The sequence below is a fragment of the Hibiscus syriacus genome, unplaced genomic scaffold (assembly GCF_006381635.1).
Source record: "Hibiscus syriacus cultivar Baekdansim isolate YM2019G1 unplaced genomic scaffold, ASM638163v2 tig00110646_pilon, whole genome shotgun sequence".
NCBI lineage: Eukaryota > Viridiplantae > Streptophyta > Magnoliopsida > Malvales > Malvaceae > Hibiscus > Hibiscus syriacus.
In genome coordinates this window covers 479,340-495,940 of record NW_024062810.1, presented here as the reverse complement: position 1 = coordinate 495,940, position 16,601 = coordinate 479,340, and the positions used below count along the sequence as shown (strand labels likewise).

The window sequence follows — 16,601 nt, the reverse complement described above, 5'->3', positions numbered from 1 at the left end:
GGGCAAATCTTAGTCGTTGATGTAAAACGATCTAGGCCATTGATTGAGAGGGAGTTCGACTATAAATAGAGAGTCTCTCCTCCTCATTTGTATTCATCCATTCATTCATCCATTCTCTTGGGAGAGAGTAATAAAATCTTTGAGGCATTTACTCTACTTTCAATATTTTTTGTTCCCAAGTTTCTTTGTGTTGTTTTCTATCTTGGTGGCAAGGAGTAGCCACACTTGTGTTTGCACTTCCACACAATAGTCCAAATTTGGTGGCTTGGAATAGCCACGGTGTTATTAAAGCTTCCGCAATCCTAGAAGCATTAAGGGCTTGGTTCCAACCATTGTGAGTTTACATGCTCAACAGGCTTGGGTAAGGCTTACTTAGTCGCGAAGAAGACCCAGAAGCGTCAAGAAGCATCTAAGGTCGCACGACCCATCAGACCTTAACTCTGATATTCAACAGTTTGTGCTTGAAGGTTCTGAGGGCGTGACAAGTGGTATCAGAGTGAATCGTTGTGGGCAGACAACAATCGATTCGTTCGTGTTTAGTGGAAGATGTAAAATCGGGTAAGTTTGATTTACTTACTTTACTGTCAATTTACTTTGGAAGTTAAGTTGGCAAGGATTTACGCTCGAGCTAGTCAAGGGTAAATTGAACTAGTTTGTGGCAAAGTTAATTGAGATGGGGCACAAGAGAAAATGAGTTTATATACGCAAAGGCAAAGAGTGCCATGGTGGGAAACAAGAAAAGAGTCTGATGGGCCCGTGAGCATTGTCGGTGTCCAAGCATGGGGATGAGTAAGAAATCTTTGGGACGGGGAAAACACACCAGGAGGAGTTAGATCTCGAGGTAGAGAAACTCAATGGTGGAGCTCAAAGCATCTAAGGTCGAACGACCCGTCGGACCTTAACTCTGATATTCTGAAAGTTTAGGCTTGAAGGTTCTGAGAGCGTGATAAGTGGTATCAGAGTGAATCGTTATGGGCAGACAATGATCGTTTCGTCCGTGTTTAGTGGAAGGTGTAAAATCTGGTAAGTTTGATTTACTTATTGTACTATCAATTTACTTTGGAAGTTAAGTTGGCAAGAATTTGTGCTCGAGCTAGTCAATGGTAAATTGAACTAGTTCATGTCAAAGTTAATTGAGATGGGGCACAAGAGAAAAAGAGTTTCTGCATGCAAAGGCAAAGAGTGTCATAGTAGGAAACAAGAAAAACGTCTGATGGGATCGTGAGCATCGTCGGTGTCCAAGCATGGGGATACCATGATGAGTTCACAAGAAATCTTTGGGACAAGGAAAGTACACCATGAGGAGCTAGATCTCGAGGTAGAGAGGCTCAATGGTGGAGCTCAAGGCATGTTCGAGCGAGACAGTACATTCACTCATGAAGACGAGGAGAGTCTTGATAAGGAACAAGAAGAGAAACTAAAAATAGACAAGAAATGGGCTTATTTGATGGAATGTTTGACTTTCCACACGGAGAGGCTCATCAAGTTGGAGTATATCTCAACTTTGTGGGAAAAGAGGGTCGCTTGAAAAAACCAATAAAGAGGCCAAGGAGACCCAGGGTGTTATAGAGTCTCACCTTGATAAATTGGAGTCCATGGTGGACAAGTTCAAGGACAAGACGCACCGAGTTCTCAACGAGTTAGAGATGGTTCGAGGAAGTAATGCCCATGAAGTAGAGGTGATGGCTTTGAGAAGTGAGGTGGATGATCTCAAGAAGGAGTTGCTCATATGTAAGGGAGTAATGAGTGAATGGAGTGTGCTCAACACCTTCTTAGAAGGACTTAGACCATGGGTGATGCTCGGGGGAGAGGAAAGTGATGCCCATAGACTTTTGGAGGCTATAGTTGTAGCCGGAAAGCTGACCGAGCTTGCGGGAGACAAGCCAACTAGCGTTATGTCGTCTAATCCCATGCCCAATGATAGTGGCAATAGTGGGGGAGACAAGGAAAATGTGCAGCAGGGAAATGGTAAAGGAAGCTCTTCGAATGGCCAAGGTGAGCCATCGACTATTCGTAGCTAAAGAAAGCCATCGGGAAAGAATGGCAAGGTTAAGTCTGGTGTGAAAAATGAGAGCAAGGAAAAATTGAAGTGTTACTTCTGTGATAGTCCTCATTTGATTAGAGGATATCCCGAGAAGCGTCGCCTTGAAACCATCATGAAGATGATGGGAAAAGGGGAAGTAGCGAGAATTAGCGTGGTTGCAAGTGTTAAAGCTATCAAGCCAGAGAAAAGACTTGGTCCGATTGAGGGGGTCAATACAGTCAAGCAAGGAACAAGACAAGGTACGACTATGGATGTTAAGGCAGCTGAACCCATAAGAAATACCTATGTAATTGCGAGTATCCAATCAATCAAGTCAGGAGAAGGACTTGGTTAGGCTACATGTTCCAAAGTAGTCGAATCAAAGGGAAAGCATGGTGCGACTATAAGTTCTTAAATAGTCAATCCAAGAATGAGACGTGACGAGACTGCATGTGTCAAAGCAGTCGAGCACAGGAAGAGACCCGGTGCGATAGTGAAAGATAAAGTCGTCAAGCCGAGGGTGCAAAGTGAACAAGTTCATTCACAGTATGCCAGGATGGAGGTATGGTCTAAGTTAAAGCGTCTTAGGCATAAAGGGACACTTAAGGAGTATGTGAGCCGATTCAGAAAACTCATGCTCAAAGTCCCGAGTTTGACTGAGAAAGATGGGTTCTTCACCTTTATGTTCAGATTGAAGCCATGGGCGAAGAAAGTGTTGGAGCGAAAGGAAGTTAAGGAGTTATCTAAAGCCTTGACAACCGTTGAGCCCATCAAAGAATTTGGATTCAAGAAGAACAAGACTTCCAAAGCAAAGCCGAAAGTCGAGGGTAGTGACGAGGGAATATGTGATAAAGGCAAGTCAAAGGGTGAGGAATATTGTTCCTCGAGTGGTAGAGAAAGCCCACTCAATGATGAACCAGATGGTGAATCTGGGGAAGATATGTGTAGACTTGGCACAATTTTAAGTGTCAAAGATGTTAAGTCGAAGGTAAAAGTTGAGCAAACAACTGGAGCCGAGTCATCCAATGTGATGGATGAGCTCAGGATCGAGTTGTCCAGAGAAGATGACAAACCCAGGATTGAAGAGGCATTGAGACTTGGCTCAATAAGGTTTGTTTCTGCCAAGGCAAGTGGGAGCCAAGTGCAGGAAGCGTTGTCCATGTCCAAGGAGTTTGCCGAGCATGTTCGTGTAGAGACCATCATAAGAGAAGGGTTAAAGGAGGTGCTTACTGAGGGTGTTCAAGTGAAGAACAATCCTTCAAAGACTAATAGACAAGAGTCAAAGGGGGCCAAGACTTTGAGGGATAAGGCAACCATTGGAGAAACTACCCATTTGCAAGGTGGGAAGTGAGCTCCAACCTTCGTGTTGGAAGGTAAGATGCAAGAAGAGGCATCAGACTATGCCGTGAGAAAGTGTCGATGCATGATGACGCAAAGAACTCCAATGATAAAGGTTCGATGCAAGGAGTGTCAGACTTCATAGAGTAAGAAGGGTTGACACATTTTTGAGTAAATACCACAAAATCAGAGGGTAATGTACATCTCAACACTATTATAGTGTTTTTTCGAGTTTGATTTGTTATCTTTAGTGAGCATAGGTCGAGTAAGACATAACCTTTTGCGCGAAGGAAATAAAGTTTAGAGGGGATCCAAGATTTTGCCGTAGGGCCAGGAGGGTCCAAGACGAGATAAATCAAGACTTGTATAAAAAGGTTTCTATGAAAGAGATGTACTTGTGGGCATGTTAGCCCATTTCATCACTTGGTGGAAAGAGCCGAAGCAAGAACAACCTTTATGGGGAGGTCGAGTTCTTATGGGGGAGAACGTAAGCAAGTGGAGGCGTCAAAAGGTAACTAAGTTGATGTGAAATATGGTGCGAGGGATCGTGAAGTTACATGCGGCAGAAGCCAAGGCAAACAATTCGTATGAGAGGACCGCAACAAGCCAAGGCATTAAGAAGTATCCAAGATAATGTTGCCCAAGATCGTCGAGGGCAGCGACGAGGGTGTCGCTATGTTCGATGAGGGAAAATGTCACCAGTCGTGACCTTTAGGTCCGAGACATTGGTGCAAGTGTTCGACAAAGAGGTTTAAGATGGAATATCGGGCTTGCCAAGATCACCAGACTTGGCCCATCATTTGGAGAATAATGTAGAGCCCGTTCACACTGGCCGTGCAGAAAAGAAAAGTGGCATCAAATCCTAAGATGATCGCAAGAGCTCGGTAAATATGGCAAGAGACAACAAATCAAGAAGATATTGTGGGAGTATCTTACCATATCCGGTGTGAACACCTATCCAAGGAAAGAATCATACTAATGGATGTAATTAGATATGATTGAGTTGTAATTCATTGATTTAGGGGATTTTGTATTAATTAGGTAAATCTTAGCCATTGATGTAAAACAATCTAGGCCATTAATTGATAGGGAGCTCAACTATAAATAGAGAACATCTCCTCATCATTTGTATTCATCCATTCATTCATTATCTTGGGAGATAGTAATAAAATCTTTGAGGCATTTACTCTAGTTTCAGTGTTCTTTGTTCCCAAGTTTCTTTGTATTGTTGCCTATCTTGGTGGCCAGGAGTAGCCACACTTGTGTTTGCACTTCCACACAATAGTCCAACCTTGGTGGCTTGGAGTAGTCACGTTGTTATTAAAGGTTCCTCAATCCTAGAAGCCTTGAGGGATTGGTTCCAACCTTTGTGAGTTTGTATGCTCACTAGGCTTGGGTAAGGTTTACTTAGTTGCAAAGAAGACCCAGAAGCGTTTAAGGCCGCACGACCCGTCAGACCTTAACTTTGATATTCTGATAATTTGGGTTTGAAGGTTCTGAGGGTATGACTAAAGTATGAAATGCGTAAGATTGGTCGAGTTTTAACACCCAAACCAAACACTTTTCCTTGATGCCCGCCTACCTATTCATCTTCCCGTTACATTTTATTTATTTTCCTCTCTTTCACAAAAAACTGAAGCAAAACACTGATACAAAAAGAAAGGTCGAGGGAATGATACTCGGCCAAAGCAAAGCATCTAAATAACATTTAATAAGGCATCAAAACTACTCTAGATGTTGTTTCAACCATCCACTCAAACAAAACCCATTCCTCTGTTTTATAATTTAAAAAATTATAAATTTCATATATTTTTGAAAAATTTATTGATTTTTAAAATTAATTGTTTAAAAATATAAAAAATATATTAAAATAAATGTTTAATTACAATCGATGGATCAGATGAATTATTATTCATTAATTATTATTTTTCAACAACAATTAATAATGTTTATTCATTTTTAATAAAATTAAAATTTAATATTTATTTTATATTTTTTAAAATTAATATCAGAAAGAATATTTTAAATATATAGGTAATATTAGAAAGAATAATGGTGAGGTTATTTTAATATTTTTATATTTTAAATAATTAATTTTAAAAGTCAATAAATTTTTCAAAAATATATGAAATTTATAATTTTTTAAATTATGAAATATTTCTTATTATCATCATCATTTTGTAAAAAGAAATACTAGTTATAAAACTTTTATAAAATTATTCATATTTTAAATTACTTACCCTCAAAGTTTTCCTAAACTAGATTATACTTATTTAGTAATTTCATGCAAAAATTAAAATTTATCGAGTTATAAAATAATTTACAAAAGAAGATTTAAAGATTTTAATGTAGAAATTTTTTTGCACACACAAAAAATAAATTAAAAAATTGATGTTTTTAAACAAAAATCACTCTAACAGAAATTAATTTCATATTAGGTACTATTTTAAAAAAAACTAGTACACTAGCACCCAATCTTTACAAGTGGCTTAAGGTGCGGTGCATGTGCCGCGCCTTATCCCACATGACGCCACATCAGTATAAGTCGCAGTGCATGTGTTGCGTCTTTCTGCAAAAGGTGTTAGATCCGTAATATTTTCTGAAAGGGTATCTGACACGTATATATTAAGAAAAATATGATTTTTCGGGACAATCGCCTCAGATTTCTATGTAAACTGGAGTCGGTCTTTACTAGGAGGTTATTGCCATTGAACCATCAGAATTTCATCTAAAAAGTGACACAATTCCGGGTCAAGTTCAATTATGAAAATGAAACGTATGATGGACCTGATAGTATATGTGTGTATATATTGATCTCTTTGCTCAACACTTTTTTCGCAATTACTTAAATGCTAGTTACTTTGTCAGGTAGAATGTATAGGGACCTTGTTGGAAGTGCATATTACGTTGCACCGGAGGTTTTACAGCGGAGATATGGCAAAGAAATAGATGTGTGGAGTGCTGGAGTCATTTTGTAAATTCTTCTTAGTGGAGTGCCTCCATTTTGGGGTGGTATGGAGTCCAGTTTACGTAAAACTTCAATTAAATTTGCATTTGGTTCTGATATCTTTTCATCTGTTAATGAATTAGTCTTTTGTTGCAGAGACTGAGAAAGAAATCTTTAAAGCAGTTTCGGAAGGTAATCTCGACTTAGAAAGCCAGCCATGGCCATCTATATATGATGCTGCAAAAGACCTCATCAGGAAGATACTAGCAAGGGATCCTAAGAAACGAATTACAGCTGCACAAGCCCTAGATAAAGAAGGAGAATTGGGTCGTCTGCTTTGTGTATCGCATTTGTTCTTAATGCAAAACATAGTTGGATAATGCGTGTGCCATTAACGTTTTCGATTTTGTGTGTTTGAACCAGAACATCCATGGATGAAGGAGGGTGGCGATGCATCAGATAAACCTATTGATTGTGCTGTTATTCGCAGGTTGAAGCAGTTTAGAGTAATGAATAAGCTAAACAAACATGCTTTGAAGGTACCATCAAATGCTTCTGGTGTACATGTATATGGTGATGTTATTTCTTTCTTCAATTATATTAACTCATCTGAAATTTTAATCACCGGAAGGTGATAGCAGAAAACCTATCCTCCGAAGAAGAGATCAAGAGCTTAAAACAGATGTTCAACAACATCGACACCGACGGAAGTGGTACGATAACACCTGAAGAACTAAGGTCGGATTAGCTCGATTAGGATCTAAGCTAACCGAACCAGAAATAAAGCAGCTTATGGATGCTGTACGCCTTATTTACTTGGTGAAACAAAGCTTGACAACTGCCAACTCTCTGAATGTTATGAACTTCATTGTATCAGGCTGATGTGGACAAGAATGGAAGCATCGATTACATAGAATTCGTCACAACTACAATGCATCGACATAAGCTAGAGAGGGAAGATAACATACGCAAGTCTTTCCAGTTCTTTGACAAGGATAGCAGTGGGTTAGTGTATTTCAAGCCACTCTACCGATGATTCAAAATGAACAGGAAACTAGCGTATAAATCATTTTATTTTTCCATTCAGGTTTATCACGAGAGATGAGTTGAGGCAAGCTATGACCCAGTATGGAATGGGAGATGAGGCTACCATAGATGAAGTCATTGAGGATGTCGATACCGATAAGGTAAGTGTGTTGTTGTTCGTTGATGAATTCTTTTTGTTGCTTTGTCAATGGTGTCGGATAAATGAATGTGTAGGATGGGAGGATCAATTATGAGGAGTTTGTAGCCATGATGAAAAGGGGAACTCAAGACGGTGATAGTATGTGAAAGCGAAGTGCTTACAGCTTGTGGAACTTGGGGGATTTTAGATCAACACCAATCACCACATCATGGACTCTACCTCTGCGTGTAAATAAAAATGGCACCTCGAATTTCTCAACAAAATTATGTAAATAAAAGAAGAAAGGAGGGTTTTCCTCCGTCCCCCGTGTCAACTACGGAGAAATGTCAATTTCAGAATTGAGAGATTGTTTTCCTTTCTCACAATGCTAAAGTTTGCTTTCGTCTAACAATTATATATATGTAATTTCTTTATCTATCTTAAATTCAATTCTTTTTAAGAATTTATTTTATTTTCAGGTTTTTAAGTAGAAATAATATGATTTCTCTCATAAATTAAATATAAAAAAGATTTGAAAATAACCCAGGAACTTTTACGTATTTAAACCAGTAATTGTTTCAATCGTAGTCAAATTAAGCTTTGAACGATATCCCTCTGAACCCGGTTCTTTATTTGGGTTGGGCCTGAGAGGCAGAATGGTATCCCTCTACTCTTATTGTCCCTTTCCTTCGACCAAAGCCCTTCAGATCCCCCCTTCTTTCCTCTTCTTTGGAAACCCAAAATTTCTTCCATTTACTTTCTCCAGAATCCTTAGACGCGCCTCCGTTTCGTGTTCAAATTCCGCCGCCAAACATGAAGAACCGATTAGAACCAGCTATGCTGGCGTTCAACTTGAAGAAACCGTTTATGAGACCAATCTAGGCAAGCTTCGGCTCGATTCTTGGATCTCTTCTCGAATTCAAGGCATCAGCAGAGCTCGAGTTCAGTCCAGTATAAAATCTGGCCTTGTAACAGTCAATGGCCGCGTCGTCGATAAGGTGACTCATTTTTAACGTTTGCTATTACATTTGGACAATTCTGAATTTAACCTTTTTAAGTTTGTAATTAGGTCTCGTATAGCTTGAGAGCTGGAGATAAGGTTAATTGCGTGATTTCGGATTTGCAGCCATTGAAAGCAGAGCCAGAAGATATCCCATTGGATATAGTTTTCGAGGACGACCATGTCTTGTTGTTAATAAACCTCCACATATGGTAATTGAATTTAAGCTTTGAAAAAAAAATGTTATTGCAATTTCAATTTAGACTGTAAAATTCTGACATTGGCACACTGCTTTGTTTGGTTGAGGTCGTTCATCCAGCACCCGGCAATGCTAACGGGACATTAGTGAATGGAATTCTTCACCATTGTAGTTTACCCACATTAGCATTGTCCGAAAAGGAAGTTCTTTCACTTTCAGACACACAGGATGTGTCTGATGACGAAGAAGCTTTTTATAGTGGCACAAGTGAAGCAGCATCTTCTGTTCGGCCAGTGATTGTACATAGACTGGATAAAGGCACCAGTGGATTGCTTGTTGTTGCGAAGGTTAGTCTTTTTTTCCTTTCTATTTTGCCGCTCCAAGTTTCAAAAATCACAAACTTTTTTCATGTTATGGTTGTATGGCAGGATGAACATTCACATGCCCATTTGTCGGAACAGTTTAAGCAACATACAATCCAGAGAGTGTACATTAGTCTTACTTGTGGAGTGCCTTCAGCTTCTGCCGGGCGTGTGGATGTTCCCATTGGTCATGATTCAAATAATCGCATACGGATGGTTGCTGTGCCAGGGTTAAGTCATCGTGGACAAGCCCGTCATGCTGCTAGTAGGTGATTTATAATTCTCATTACGTTGTTCTATCTTGACAGATCAATAGCTACTGAAGAAAGATAAGCGTGGTTCCCTTTTATCAGATATAAAGTAATTGAAGTACTAGCCGGTGGTGGTTCTGCACTGGTTCAGTGGAGATTGGAAACTGGACGTACTCATCAGGTACCGATCTGCACATGATTTGAAAAGTTCTTTATATGGAAAGTATCAACTATCGAATGCTTATATCCGCTTAAACAAAAACTCATATAATTTTGTTCTTACAAGATATCAGATCAGTGTACTTTTCACACATGTTCGTAATTTGTTTCTCTTTATGATTGTGAAATAGATTCGTGCACATGAAAAGTACATAGGAATTCCCTTGTTGGGTGATGACTTGTACGGAGGGACAAAGAACATGGCCTTGTCACTGCTTCGCCCGAGGACCCCCCCTAAGTATAACGATGAACCTTCACGGCTGATTTCTAGATTGGAGAGGCCGTACCTTCATGCTTTAGTCCTCGGGTTAGGGGATAAAACCTAACTTATTGTTTTGCTGCTGTTTCATAATCATCAGAAAGTGATATCTGCTTTTACTTATTTGTTTGTAGTTTTGAACATCCACACTCAGGCGTGAAGATGCAGTTTTCCTGCCCACCACCTCCAGATTTTAGGGAAATATTGAGTAGTCTTCAAAGAATTGGCATTGAGAAGGTAAAATTTCTGGTTGAGAATCTAATTTATCAGGAACCATTTCAAAATATGTTCGACTTTACCTGCATAAAAATCCAAATGCCACTTAGTCGTATCATTGGATCCATCTTTTCTGCATGACGTGGTGTGTGCTAATACTAGGTATGCTTAATGCAGTAGAGCTGCGAATATGATTGAAGATGGCAAAAGTTTGCCTTGTGTGTACATTTGGCACCTTAATTAGGTTTAAGATTTTTTTTTCTCTCAAGTTGATACCTGAATTTTAATTTTTTCCATTATTTTGGTACTTTTTTATGGGGTCAACATAAGATCTTATGTTACCAAAATAGTTGAAGGAATTAAAGTTTGGTACCAACTTGGAAACAAAAAATTCTTTAGGTACTAACTTGAGAGATATCTAGTTTAGATTTACTTGAGAAAAAGTGTCCAAGCACCCATTTATATTTAAACCCAGTTATAGAACCCATTGAGTAACATCAGAGATGAAAAAATATGTTATTCTCAGGTTTAAGCATATATTTGCAGAATATGCGTATTGTCAATAAACTAAAAAAATATTTGAACATATACTACTTTAATTAATCCAGACTATTTAAAAAAAAAAGTAGTTAATTTGTTTGTTTTCTTTTACGTGAAAGCAAATCTTTTGTCGTCTAGCATCATAATATTATTATTAGCAAGGCGAAAGCTTGCCTTACGAGTATTAAATGTCTGATATGCAGCCTATTTCTAAGGAATAATCAGATTTACTTTGCAACCGGTACTTGCTTTGTCATCCATCATCAAGAACATCGAGGCTACATTTTTTTTTTTGCACAGACAGAACCTACGAACGGTTAGGTTGCACCAGGAGTAGAATAAAAACGTCTGTACGATTAACATCTCATACTTAGCTGAGTTGAGTTCCAATGAGAGTTGCATTGTTGAACATTGAGTGGCTTATACGTTATCACTCGTAATTTATCACAATTTAAATAAAAGTAGGTGAAGTTTTGTCTATCCAGTTTGTTTCTGTTTTATGAACCATGGGCCAAACAGTGTGTTAACAACAAAATAGATGGGAACTTTAGTACGTACTTCTGATTTTAAAACCATGAGACCTGCAATAGCTCCACACAGTGTGTTAATGGACCTAAAACGTATGAATCACATTCTCCTAACCCGATAGTTTACAGCAGAGTATACGAGAACAATCTTCTCAACCTAAGAATTAGGTCAAGATATACCATGTACCGTCAAAAAGAGAATAATGGACCTGAGTCTAAAGGGGTTGCTTCAATCACACTTCCTCAGCACTGCACGGTTATAACATGTACCGATGTACCCCGTCATCCTGTCAACAAAAAACAGCATTGAATCCGCATATTTCCTATTTACTTGGTTCTTAGCCACAATGTCTACGGAGATAAATAAGAACATCCCTTAAAACCCAGCTTACTACCAAAAAGTAACCAAGCCAAACCTACTATGTTTCACCATGTTGTAGTATTGCATGCCATAATTTCATTTCAATCTACACCCTCAAAAAACCAACAACTCACCTTGAACCTTCGCATATACAAGGTATTAATACCCACGCATGTCTGATTCATTGAAAAAGCTATCTAACAGTTGAGCTAATAAACTTCTGTAATTAATGTTTGAAATTTGAGAATGATCCTTGACCCTTAGCATATGCAGGTTACTAGTGCCCAAAAATGTTCATTTGTAAACTTTTTCATGGTGTACACTTAGGGATGGATACATGATTTTATGCTAGGGGGTAAACTTAAAATTTAAGGGGGATGAAAACAGATTATCAATAGAAAATACAAAGAAAATATCTAAATTATATGGGAATTTGAAATTTTCAGCTCACCCGGTCCAACTAAAGCAGTGATTTCCAGTGAAACTAACTATGTTAGCGTACACAGGTACCTCTATACAGCAGCTCAAACCTTGTATTCTTCAACATGAATCCACTTTGTTGAGGACCATTTGTTCCCCGAAATCACTGGGCACCCACCTGGCATCAGCCACAAGAAACACAGATAAACGCATTTATTCTTTTTAAAAGTAGATAACTAAAAGTTGATATAAGATAAAACAAAAAAATAGTTTCTGAACACATGGTAACAAATCAATTTTTTTCTATGGAAATGCAAAACTGCTTAATTATTCTTGAACCACAATTGAAGATAAAAAGCCAAAAAAAAATGGTACAAAAAGGGATTGTAGCAGACCATGCAAACTTGAAGGATCTAGTGTGGCATTAGGCCTAATGCTCCAGAACAGCAATGCATCTCCCATCTTTGGCTTCTTACCACATTCAGACAATTCATTCCACCAAGGCACAGCACTAACATTTCCCTTGGCTGCTGGAAATATTGTCTCACCTCCTTCTTCAACATCTAACCTGCATGAGTGGCAAGAAGTAAGGTAAGAGAGGCCAAATCCTACTATTTTTCAAATATAGAAAGGTGAAATGAGGAAAGTGGTTCTGTGAAACTTGATTGGATGTGGAATGCATCATAGACATGAACAGATAAAATTATAGAAATTACAAATACATAAGCACAGTAACCATCCGCTGGCCTCCACTTTTAGTGTTGAACTCATCAAGTTAGTAATCGAAGTGTGCACCATATTTCTGTCCAACCTCATAGTGGAGAACTTGAAGGCCTTCTCCATGCTGTGTATTACAAAGTTAGCTTAGACATATTAAAGAGAAAAAAAAATAAACGACAAAAGAAAGGATAGCAATCCACTTAACTGCAAAAAGAAAGAAACACATAACAAAAAGTGTAATCTGGCCACCATTAGCTGTAATAATATGCTATAGAGAAACAGGTACTAATATTCCATTTGCACATGGTCACCACTCAAGTTTAAAATTAGTCATAATTAAGCGCTTGCAGATAAAGGAAGAAAAAAAAGGACATCCTCAACAGATTTTTGTATAAAAAGGTTTAGTTACTGATTACAGAGTAAACTACTTACAGAAGGTTTCACTTGGTATTAGAATCTCATACCTACAGGAATGAAAGTATAATCAGCTATCCTTTTTCCTATGTCCCTAATGATTTTATCTTGCCCTCTTCTCAGAAACATACCCGAACTTGTACGCACCCTGTGAACAATACAAGTCAATGTAAGATTAGGTTCAGAGTTTATCACATAATTGGTCTTCCAACAAAAGGCCTCCTCAAATAAGATATAGCATTATAACTTCCAAATTCAAAATAAAACATAAACAGGAGAAAAATTCAATATCTTAATTTATCCCCTCCCCCCAATCCAAAACAAAGAGCAGTTTGATACCTTAATATCATATCTTAGCATTTATAACTACAAGAAGATGTTGGGATAGGAAACAAACCTGCTATCTTTACTTTTCCCTGTTTTGCTATCAACAACAGTGGACTTTGCCATGTGAGGATTAGCAAGACTGATTAGGTATTCACATTCTTCCTTGGACTGTTGAAACGAGTAAAAATTCAAAACAACAACCCAATGAAAAAAGTAGTAGAAAATAATTTTATTACCACATTCATGATTATTTATTACTAACAAAGAGAAAGATCTCAATTCCAATATACATGTATGCAGCAATAATAAAATTCCCTTCATGTATGTTATTTGACTCATCGAATACATCATTACATTGTAGTTCCAAGGAACAACTAATACTCTTCTTAATTCACATTAATAGCAGAATTTTCTAGCATGGTCGTATACAATTGACGATGAGATCAGATTTGCAATTTCAAATTAATTTATACTAACCAAAAGATCTCAAGGACGCAAGAAACCTTGATACATTTCTGTAATAAATATAGATTACAAACAAGGATAAGAATAGACTATAAACTAACCAAGAAGTTATGATAAATGAAAGCTCTAGGCTCCCAAGAAAGGATTTCAGTGCACTGTTGCCCTCTTTTCCCCAAGCCTTTTCCTCTGCATCAAAATAAATATTCATAAAAAAGAGCAATGCTTAGAAATCAAACCATCAGGACACAATTACCTTTCAGAAGCCATGCGTCTATAAGAAGTAAGGTCAGTAGGCGGAGAATCATCACTGTTTATAGGAAGAGAGAAAATCCCTAGTCCTAAAAGCATCAATAAAACTACCGTTAACATAAACAACATGGATAATACAAGCGCTACGGTCGACAGCTTCTTCGCCTGCAACCAAGAATGTCTCAATTTCGGCATTCTTGAATTTAAGAAGATGAAACGAGAGAGGATTCAGCTCAAAACCCAGGGATCGGTAGAAGAAAATCACCCCTGATTCTGGGTAAAACTCAGATTAAAAGGATTAAAGATTTTTTCTTTGAAAATATTTTTAAAAAATGAAACTATTTAATGACTAACTGACATTGGGACGCCCATTTAAGCAAGCTACTGCCTACTAGTACTTTGTAAGGTTAATATATGTTTAGGCCCCTGTATGTTTTGTACTTTGATAATCCAGTCCCTCTATTTTCATTTTTAGGAATTTAAAACACCTTTAAAATAAAACTGTTATGCTCTTGGCTTATACTTTAATTTGAAAAAAAAAACAATACTCATTTAACAGCCACGTAATGAAAATAAATATTTGACGGTAAATCAAATATAAAATAAATAAGAATTTAGTTAAGAGAGATTTAAGTAAAAATAAAAAAAAATTATATAACACTCGATGAGTATCGATGAATATCACTAACGATAAGTATTATTAATTTCATTTATAAAATTTTAAAATTATAAAATACTCAAAGTGTAATTATAAATTAGTTAAAAATTTAAACGTAAATTATTTAAAATAAAATATTAATTACATTATTTTTATAGGATAAACTATGCATTTAGTACATAAAGTTTCACTTTTTGTACATTTTAGTACTTAAACTTTAAATTTTTAGAAAATCATACCTAACGTTTAGTTTTTATTTAAATACTCGTTAAAAACTTAATGACATGACTGACGTGACATAATATAATATTTTTTATTATTTTTTAAATTATCAGGTCAACAATCAAATAATATTTTTTATTATTTTTATTCAATCAATAGAATGATGATATGTGTCATTTCTCTATTGAAATAGAATTAACATATGAACCCACGCCCTCTTTGAGGAAAGGAAAAGGCTGGACTAATAGCTAAGAAAGGTAATTGTTGCTCACCACAAAATATATTTAATTTATACTTGATTACCAATATAAAATAAGATATTTTAATTAAAATTAAGACTCAAACTTAGTACTTCTCCCCAAGAAAAAATAGAGTACATATAATTAAGCTAGTTTATAAAATTAATTATATAAGATCAATTTTATATTTAATTTATATAATTTTTTAATCAAATATTAAATTTATTTAAAAATATAAAACATTTTTTAGTATAAACTATATAAAATATTAAATCATTAAAATAAAAGCTATTTTTGAACTTAATAAATCATCTATTAATTTAAAATTATTTAAATAAATATAAAATTTTAAATTATTTATGATAAAAATAATTTTTTAATATTTATTTAATTTATATTTATATTATACAGTCATAAATAAATATTTTAAATTTAATTTTTAAAATATTTTAATATTGATTTTTCAAAAACATATATTTAATTATTTTATTCTAAAATAAAGTTAAAATAATTTAATTTTTATTTAAGTAATATGGTTTATAATGAAAAATGTTTTGTATTTTTAAATAATTTAGTATTTAATTAAAACTTTCTTGTTTGGGATGGTAATGGAAAATAATTAAATATAGGTTGTGGTGATTTATTGACTATTAATTTGCTTAGCTTAATGGCTAATCCTTTATTAACTTTCTTGGATAGCACAGGTTCAGTTCCTTGATTGTGGACAAATTTTTTGGTTTTATTAGCCGAATAAAAGTAATAAAAATATATTATTTGATTGTTGATATGTTAATTTAAAAAATAATAAAAATTATCACATTATGCCGGTAAGTTTTGCAAAAACTAAACTGTAGGTATGATTTTGTAAAAAATGAAAGTTCAGGTGCTAAAATATATCAAAAGTAAAACTTTAGGTACTAAATGTGTAATTTACCCTAAATAATTTAGGATTTAGATTTTTTACTAATTTATAATTATACGTTAAGTACTTTATAATTTTAAATTTTATAAATTAAATTAATAATGTTCACCGTTAATGATCTTCGTCATTATTCGTCAAGCGTGAAAGAATCATCCAAAAAAATATACGATAAATATATAAATATCTAATAAATAAAAATCAAAATAATCTTTTCCAGTCACTATAGTTTTAAAAAAATATAAATGATCATTAAATTTATAAATTTTTATAAAATGATATGTTATAAAATAATGATAAATTCTAATACATTTAAAAACTAATTTATAATATTTCAATTGATTCAATAATTATTTTATAATTTATTAAATTTTAATTAAAAAATTATAATAATTTTAAAAATATAATATTCATTTTTTAATTTTAAAAACATAACTAATCAAATTGTTTATATAATTTAATGGGATATGTGTAGTGTATTCTAAATATGGATGTAAAAAACTGACCGACCTGTAAAACTGACTGAAACCGGCTCGAGTCAAAATTATTTTTAACATCCGC

General features: G+C 35.4%; 3 pseudogenes; 2 read left to right on the top strand and 1 right to left on the bottom strand.

Moving 5' to 3' along the window:
* The first annotated feature begins 6,210 nt into the window (after window positions 1–6,210).
* LOC120136998 lies at window positions 6,211–7,647 on the top strand (annotated as a pseudogene).
* Window positions 7,648–8,129: 482 nt separating this feature from the next.
* Window positions 8,130–10,850, top strand: LOC120137011 (annotated as a pseudogene).
* Window positions 10,851–11,158: 308 nt separating this feature from the next.
* On the bottom strand, window positions 11,159–14,330 carry LOC120137012 (annotated as a pseudogene).
* Between the last annotated feature and the right edge of the window lie 2,271 nt (window positions 14,331–16,601).